This window comes from Herpailurus yagouaroundi, unplaced genomic scaffold (assembly GCF_014898765.1).
Source record: "Herpailurus yagouaroundi ecotype Mexico unplaced genomic scaffold, PumYag 67681, whole genome shotgun sequence".
Taxonomy (NCBI): domain Eukaryota; kingdom Metazoa; phylum Chordata; class Mammalia; order Carnivora; family Felidae; genus Herpailurus; species Herpailurus yagouaroundi.
Genome location: NW_024420481.1, coordinates 2,678,497 through 2,686,544, shown reverse-complemented (window position 1 = coordinate 2,686,544; position 8,048 = coordinate 2,678,497). Strand labels below are relative to the sequence as shown.

The 8,048-nt window shown below is 40.3% G+C and overlaps 1 long non-coding RNA gene across 1 annotated transcript; it reads right to left on the bottom strand.

Annotated features, from left to right (window-relative positions):
• Positions 1-411: 411 nt before the first annotated feature.
• LOC121025545 (uncharacterized) lies at positions 412-7,664 on the bottom strand. Its single transcript, XR_005788099.1, has 4 exons — positions 7,536-7,664; positions 5,728-5,852; positions 3,987-4,045; positions 412-1,169 (listed from the first exon to the last, which is right to left on the bottom strand). It is a non-coding gene; the product is annotated as an uncharacterized LOC121025545 (long non-coding RNA).
• Between the last annotated feature and the right edge of the window lie 384 nt (positions 7,665-8,048).

Here is an 8,048-nt window from a genome sequence, read left to right as displayed (position 1 = left end):
TCTGGGACAACTAAAAGCTGTAAGTCTCCCTCTCCCCCAAGCCCAGCAAGAGAACTGAGATGAGAGCAGAGCCCTGTTGACAGGCCTTTGCCTGAGATGTGAGAAACCAGAAGCAAGCAACTGCCTTTGCTGCCTCTGAGCTCAGAGAATTCTTTGTAACCTTCCTTGTTATTTTGGGGTCCGTATGTGTATGCCTCTGATCCCGTAGCACAAGGTTTGGGTCGTCTTGGCTTGGCAGGATGGCTTCCGATGCTTCTCAACTTTTCCTCCTTGCTCAAGCAGTAGGTTCCCGGCTTTTGTTGTATCTGAGACCCCCGGGCGGCGGGGGCGGGGGCGGGGACACATGTCTGCCTCAAATTGCCCTGTTTGCGATAGCACACTGCGATGCTGCTAACACAAGGTGCCCAGATTCTAAGGCTCCAGAACACTGTGAACAAGCTTGCCTCACCCTCTGAAGAGCTGGGACAGGAGACAGAAGACAATAAGGCCTGCACTGAGCTCCAAAAGGCTTCTTCTAACGTCTCCCATACTAGGAAGAAACCAAAGCCCCACCCACAACTTCCGGTGCTGGGACTTCCTGGTTCTGTCCTGCCTCCTCACTGACCCGCTCCTAAGCCAAGACCTCAGTTTTGTCGTACCGTTAGGAGTCCTTTGCCAGAGTTCCCGCAACAACTCAGGCCAGAGAGGTCCAATTTGCGGCCAGGGCGTGCTTAGCCTCTCCACTTAACGGACCTTTCTGAACCGAAAGTCCTCACGGAAACAAAGCAAAAACGGCGTAAGTTGTTTTAAAATGACTTCCTCAGGATGGCAGTAGTGCACTAGTTTTGCCAACAAATATGCGGTACCCTTCCCCCAGGCCCTCTTTTCCCGCCCATCCCGTCTGAAAAAAAAAAAAGAGGCGAAGGGGCCAGAAAATACGGTTACCTTGTATCTTGCCCAGTTTAAGAAAACCTGCTCACACTTTAGGCACTTTAGCTTTGGCTTTCATCAGAAATCAAACTGAGGTCCAGAAGTAACCACCTTTATCAGGCACCCTCTCCTTTAAGAATTCAATTTCCACTAGGCCCAGTCTTCATAGTTTTGTTCTGGTTCACTCAGCATTACATCTACAGCATTTTCCCCGAGGTCAATTCTGTCTAGTTCTGGGGGCAGTTCTCACGGATCCTGGCCTAAACAGAAAAAGAAAATGCTGGAAATTCAACTAGGAGGGTTTCTCTAGGTATCAATCCATGTTTCCTTGCCTGGCTCATCTCTAATGATCTCAGGAATGTCTCCATTTTCTGGGTAAAGATGTAGGCATGTGTTGAATGGTTGGCAGCCATTTGACTGGGGCCTTAAGAGGAGGGCCCACACTACTCTCATTGCTGTATGCCATCCAGTGCCCCGCATGGCAGAATATATATATATTCCAATCAGAGGTTACTCAGAATTTTGTCTCATGCTTTCATTTACCATTTGGAACACAAGCACTTTCCCGTGTCACTAAATGGCCTTCAATTGCTCTCGTAGGACTTTACTGATGAGGGTGTAAGTGTATACGTATTACCATTTATCTCTCAAGAGATCAGTCTTAAAACCATTTTCCTCAGTAACTATGTTTGCCAAGGATTCAAAAATAACCATGTGCTTGCTGATCAAGGGTAAAGTACTGCCATAAAACTTGTTATGACCACTGATAACCTTTTGGATTATGTCTTTCCACTCCTCCCAATACACAGACTTCTATATTTACATTCATACACAATAAATTTATATTAAAATTGGATGTTACATTATGGTTTACATAAGAAATTTTTCCTCCTCATTCCTGGGCATTTTGAGAATATTATATAAATTTTCAAGTCTTCAGTTTAGTAAATACATTATAAAAAATGCTTATTGCCTCTTTATACACACACACACACATACACACACACACATTTCTCCTTAATTATAATTTGACTTCTATTGGGTGCAATTTTGCACAAATCTTCTGCATAACCTAATATAAACTGCATGGTCCCACATCAACATATATTTTCCCCAGCTTGAAATTTCTTTACATTTTATTCTAGAAAGAGGTCTCCCAAGGAATTAAGCGTGACACCTGCTGATGGCAACCTGTTAACATTTTGAGAAATTATGAAGCCAAAAATAAATGGTACCAATCAAAACTAGAATAACTTATAATGCTATACATTCTCCCATCTTGCTCATGTATTTTTTAACCTAAAATCCTAGTTCCCTCGTATCTCAAATGTTCAAACATCACTTCCTTCACCGATTATAGTTTGGAGTTCTTTGCAAACATCATTAAATATTCCTTGGGATACTCCCAATTTCTAATGCTGCCTCTCATCTTTTATGCATTTCTTAGAATTAAGCATTCCTGCTTACAAAATTACCAGATACATTAGCCATACATAAAGTGCACTGAAGTCACAAGTAATGCCCACTCAAGCACACAAGGATTTTCAAAACAGGGTGTCCTGAATCCTCTTTTCTGTGATCAGTTAGAGATATAAACACATTAGGTCTCAAATGGCCAACAAATCCAGTTTACATCAATAACTTCTTCTGCACATATTTGTCCCGATTGGCTCTCAAATGACAAATATATTAGAGGATTCTCGAAAAATCTCTTAGAATACACAATCTGTCAAGAACAAATGGAAACGCTTTATCCCATATCCCTCTTTCCCAAGGGAACCACTATTAATAAGAAGCCTGATGAGTACATTGGTTTAAATATTACAAGTGATATACAATTATTCCCAAGAGCTAAATAGATTTAGTCTACATCTCATCATTATATCCCCATATTCCTCAGCACAATGCGACACACACATACTCACACACACACTCTAAACAGCCATCCTCATCAAACTGTACATGGAGTTTGGTGTCATGAGTTTTTGATTCAACATTGGACAGTGGGTACTTGCCAACAGCATTTACTATTAATGAGCAACCTGATAATTTTTTTTTTTTGGTTAAATCACATAATATTCCTTCATTGTTGATAAGAATAACTTGCATCTAGAAAAGAATCAGTAAATTGAGCAAAAAAATGATACTCTTAATTCACAGGGACTCAATAAATATGCCACTGATGTTGGACCTATTGCATTCTGCTCCTTTATGTTACATTTATTACATACTTGTGTATGTGTGGGCACATGTGTGCAGGCTGTCGGGATCTGTTGGTATGGCTTTGGACTTCATGATACACATAGAATATCCTTGCCATTCAAGTTGCTTCCTTCTATTATTGTTTTCTCAGGTCTTACACCACATAAGCCTCTTCATATGACATCAAATATGCTTTAGAAAACTGGATTTTCTGACAAGCAGAATTTGGAAATATTACATTTTCATAAAAATTAAGTCCGAGGCCTTTAAGTCTTGCATGTACATAGACTTGTGCACATTTTTAGAAGAAAAATACATCTTTTGATATACCCTTTTTTTTTTTTAATTTTTTTTTCAACGTTTATTTATTTTTGGGACAGAGAGAGACAGAGCATGAACAGGGGAGGGGCAGAGAGAGAGAGGGAGACACAGAATCGGAAACAGGCTCCAGGCTCTGAGCCATCAGCCCAGAGCCTGACGCGGGGCTCGAACTCACGGACCGCGAGATCGTGACCTGGCTGAAGTCGGACGCTTAACCGACTGCGCCACCCAGGCGCCCCTGATATACCCTTTTCTTAACTACAGACTGGTATATGTTGGTTTCTTGATTTTTAAGAAAAATAATCTTGAATGTAAGCTTTTCTCACTTTCAACATTTAGAAATTTCAGACAAGTATAAAATTAAAAGTTGAAGGCAAGCCATTGGAAACATCACTCTAGAAAGCTAGACACTGTTAGCTGTTTGTATGCTTTCCAGATTCTTCCCTTGTGCCTATTCACTTTTTTGAATCCTTACGTGTTTGTGTATTCAAACTGAATTAATCATGTATGTAATAAGTACAAAAAGACGTACTTTATTTTACCATTTCATTTACCTTGTATTAGACACCTAGGATGGTTTGATCCCAAAGTTCCAACACTTTGCTTTTTCTTCCTGGAATCAAAGGTATGGACATCTCTCTGTTAAGGACTCAGAGAATGGATTTCAATCTTTCCAAGGGCTTACAAAGACCACCTGCTGTAGCTGAACCCAGAAAATGGTCCCTTTGCCTCTCATGCTATCCACTCTTGCAAAAGAAACCTCAGTGATCCTCCTTGGCTCCACCTCTCTGCCTTCCTGTGGGAATGCGGCTATGAGATCACTTCTGAGAGACACAGTCTCTGGACAAAGGATATTCTCATGTGAAAGATTAACTGATGTTGACCAACTAACCTCCAAAGAGTTGAGCCAACTGACGATGCTTCTCACCTGGTAGGGAAGAGCCTGTCCAATCCTACACATCATTACAAAAACTAGGTGATAATGGCTTCATTTTCAGTGGCTTGCTCAGGGTTATGATGAAGAACAAAGGGTATTATGGGAGAGCATGCTGAACTGCAATTTACTGCTATACTGGTGAGTTTGAAAATCTCTGCTTAAAAGACTTCTGTGTTGCATGCCTTTTATTGTCTGGCAAATGCCTGCTATTTTCTTTGCCACCTTTCCTATTAGGTGGGTTTTTCTGTTTTTGTTTTTTTTAACTTTTCATTTTTTTTAAGAATTTTTAATGTTTATTTATTTTGGAGAGAGAGAGAGAGAGAGAGAGAGAGAGAGAGAGAGAGAGAATGAATGGGGGAGGGGCAGAGAGAGAGGAAGACAGAATCTGAAGCAGGCTCCAGTCTCTGAGCTGTCAACACAGAGCCAGATGCGGGACTCGCACCCTCGAACTGAGAGATCATGACCTGAGCCAAAATCAGATGCTCAACCGACTGAGCCACTCAGGCACCCCTTTAACTTTTCATTTTGAAACAGCTTTGATCTGAAATGAGTGTCAGTGGCTGAGCGGTAATTAGGGTTGGCAATAGTTACAATCCCGTTACTGGTCATAGTTTCATGCTTGAATTCATGGGACTCAGAAAGGTGCTGTTGCTCTAGGCTTCCATCCACTCCCTGGCCAAATGTTGTCTCTTCATGCAAACCAAAATATGAAAAGACAAATTTCTTGAGTTTGAAGAATCCCAGGGCTACGGCTACTCCTTCTGTCACTGACAATTCAGATATGGAGTACTGTCTTCACACATCTAGCTTTCCCAGTCTAACATATGGTCAACTCCATATTACTCCAAATAGGCAGCTTAGTCATCCGATGCAGGATTTATCTCCTATCTGCTGAGTTGAAGTCAGAGGTCACCTTACATCTTCATAGGGTTCCTGACCATTGAGGCATGTTTTCGCAAATGTCTCCAAATCCCCCCTGGCTGCCTTTCATCAAGAACAGCCTCAAGGACAATTACACCCAGCTGCTTCAGATTTGAAGAGGAGGCCCAGTTCAAGGCCAGAGTCCACTCAACCTCTTAAAAGGCCAAACCCTTCTCAACTGCTAGGCCTCACACCAGTCCTAACAACACTTTTTTTTAACATAACCTCTTGGTGGCAGTATTGCTATAGAAAAGCCAATTAACCCAGCTCCCTGGGCCCTCCACTCCCACCCATTCAATATTTAAAAAGCCATCAGGAGACAAAGGAGTCAGGAAACTTAGTTGCCTAGCCATTTGCCCAGTTTGGGGGAAATCTGCTCAAACAGATGAACTTTAGTTCCTAGTTTCCCTCAAACATCAGAGGCATAAAGCACCTACCCTCATCAGCCATGTTTTCAAGAATTATTCCACCAAGGCTTTGTAGGTCTGCTCTTCACTCAGCTTTGACCCCCAACATCTTGCCATGTTTTTTGCTTCAGTGAGCAATTCTTAGGGATCCAGGGCTAAGAGAGTAAGAAAATCACGGGAATAAGGACTGGAGAAGAGCAAATCTAGGCACCAGGCCTCTTGACTTCTTTCACTGCCAGGTTCCCTGGGAGTCCTCCTCCATTTTCTGAGAGGGCACCAGGCTTTGTGTGTGGAGTAGGAGGCAGCCATTTGGCTGGAACCCTAAGAGTAGGATCCAGAGCACTCTCAAGTCTGAATTTCATACAATGTCCCACTTGGAGTGATACATATAGCCGAACATACATAAATTCCAATCAAAAGGGACATAATTTTGTCTCATGGTTTCATCATTTAACAGTGGAACACAACCATGTTCCAATGCATGTGATTATTTGACCTTCAATGGCCTCCTATGATTTTATTATTATTATTATTATTATTATTATTATTACTATTATTATGTACATGCCATTAATTGTTAGGGATCAATCTTGTAGTGTTCTCTCATACATAACTAACACATGCCATGAGTAAAAGTGCAATCATAAAATCTTGTACTGAGCACTGATAACCTTTCACACGTTTACTTCCATTCTTTCAACACACACACATAATTCTGTAATTATGTAATAAACTACAATGAATTTACATTTAAATTGGATTGATGTAGGCATCATGTTTTTAGATTCAAAATTTTCACTTCTGATTCCTGGGTAGTTTGAAATTATCATGAAACATGTGCAAGACCTTGATTTTAGACAATAAACATTTGCACAGAACTACCTGATTGACTCATTAAAGAATATTAATTAGGTTCTCACTTAACCTGTTTTTACTCATAGGACATAAAATGCCTACAATGCCACCACTCAGGAATCTTATTTTGAGACTTGCCTTACCTAATCATTAATATGATGACCTACATATGCTCTAAAACTAATATTGGAACAGACACTAAATACTCATTTCCCAGAACACTAGGGTTTCTTTTTTCATACTTCTCAAAATTCACACCAAATTTTTCATCTTAAAATTTTCTTTAAAAACTGTAAAGAAAAACCCAATGCAGTAAATGAAGGTTGAAATTGGTTATCTCTCAAATTCAGTCACCCAGATATGTATCCTAAGAAAACCCTAATGGATACATTCACACCCTTCCATGCAGCAATAATTTTTCACTAATGTCTTCTTTTATACAAATGTAAATATGGATATAAATGTTGCCTGAGAATTTCATGTTGAAAAGCATGCTCACTGTAACACTGATCATTGTTGTGAATACCCTGCTTTAAAAAATGTTTACATATATACACATTTATTATATATAAATACATGCATATATATGTATATATAAATAAACGTTACACAGGTATGCTTCTCTTTAAACATGATTGAACGGATACTGGGTGCAGTTTTGCAGTCTTAAGCACTACATTATACCGTTTGCATACCTGCCTATCAATATGTATTTTTGAGTGCTTGAAAATGTTTTTATGTTTACCCTAGAAGACCTTTCTGCTCCAAGAAATTACAAAAGTTATACTTGGTGCCGGCAAAGCATTCAAATTTTGAGAAATTACATAGTAGAAAACAAATGGTACTTCAATTAGAAGAAAGAAAACACTTTAAAAAAAAACCTTGTCATGCATTCTTATCTCTTCACTTTGCACATATATGTACTTTTTAAAAATAATGTTCAAATCCCTCTTAACTTTAAGCATTAAAACAAGTTTTCCTACCTTGTAGCTTGAAGGCTTTTAAAAACATCATCAAATATTCTTTGGAATGTCCACATGTTTTACAATTTTGCCACCTGTTTTTGCATTTCTAGAAACAATCATGCTTCTTTACAATGTACCTGCTACAACAGCCATGTACGAAGAAGTGAGGCGAGGTCACAGGTAATGCCACCTCCAGCAGACAAGGACTTTTGAAATGTGGGTTCCTCTTCAATCCTCTTCATTTGTTTTTGGTTCCCATCAGTTTGTGCAAAGTCTGATCTTGTAACAGAAGTGTAACCATTCTTGGCTTGGCTGGATAGTCCCATTTGTCTTCAGGCTCTCCCAGCTCCCATTTGGGTGCACCTGAGACCTCCAGCAAGCCCATCTGCTCCTGCTATAAGCCACCAGGAATTGTCGTGTCCTCAGCGCTCAGACTCTCCTACCACATAGGGCCCAGGTCCGAGAGCATGGGAACACCACGTGCTCAGAGGGGCTGGGAGAGAGACCCGCAGGCCGAGTACTTTGTCTGTT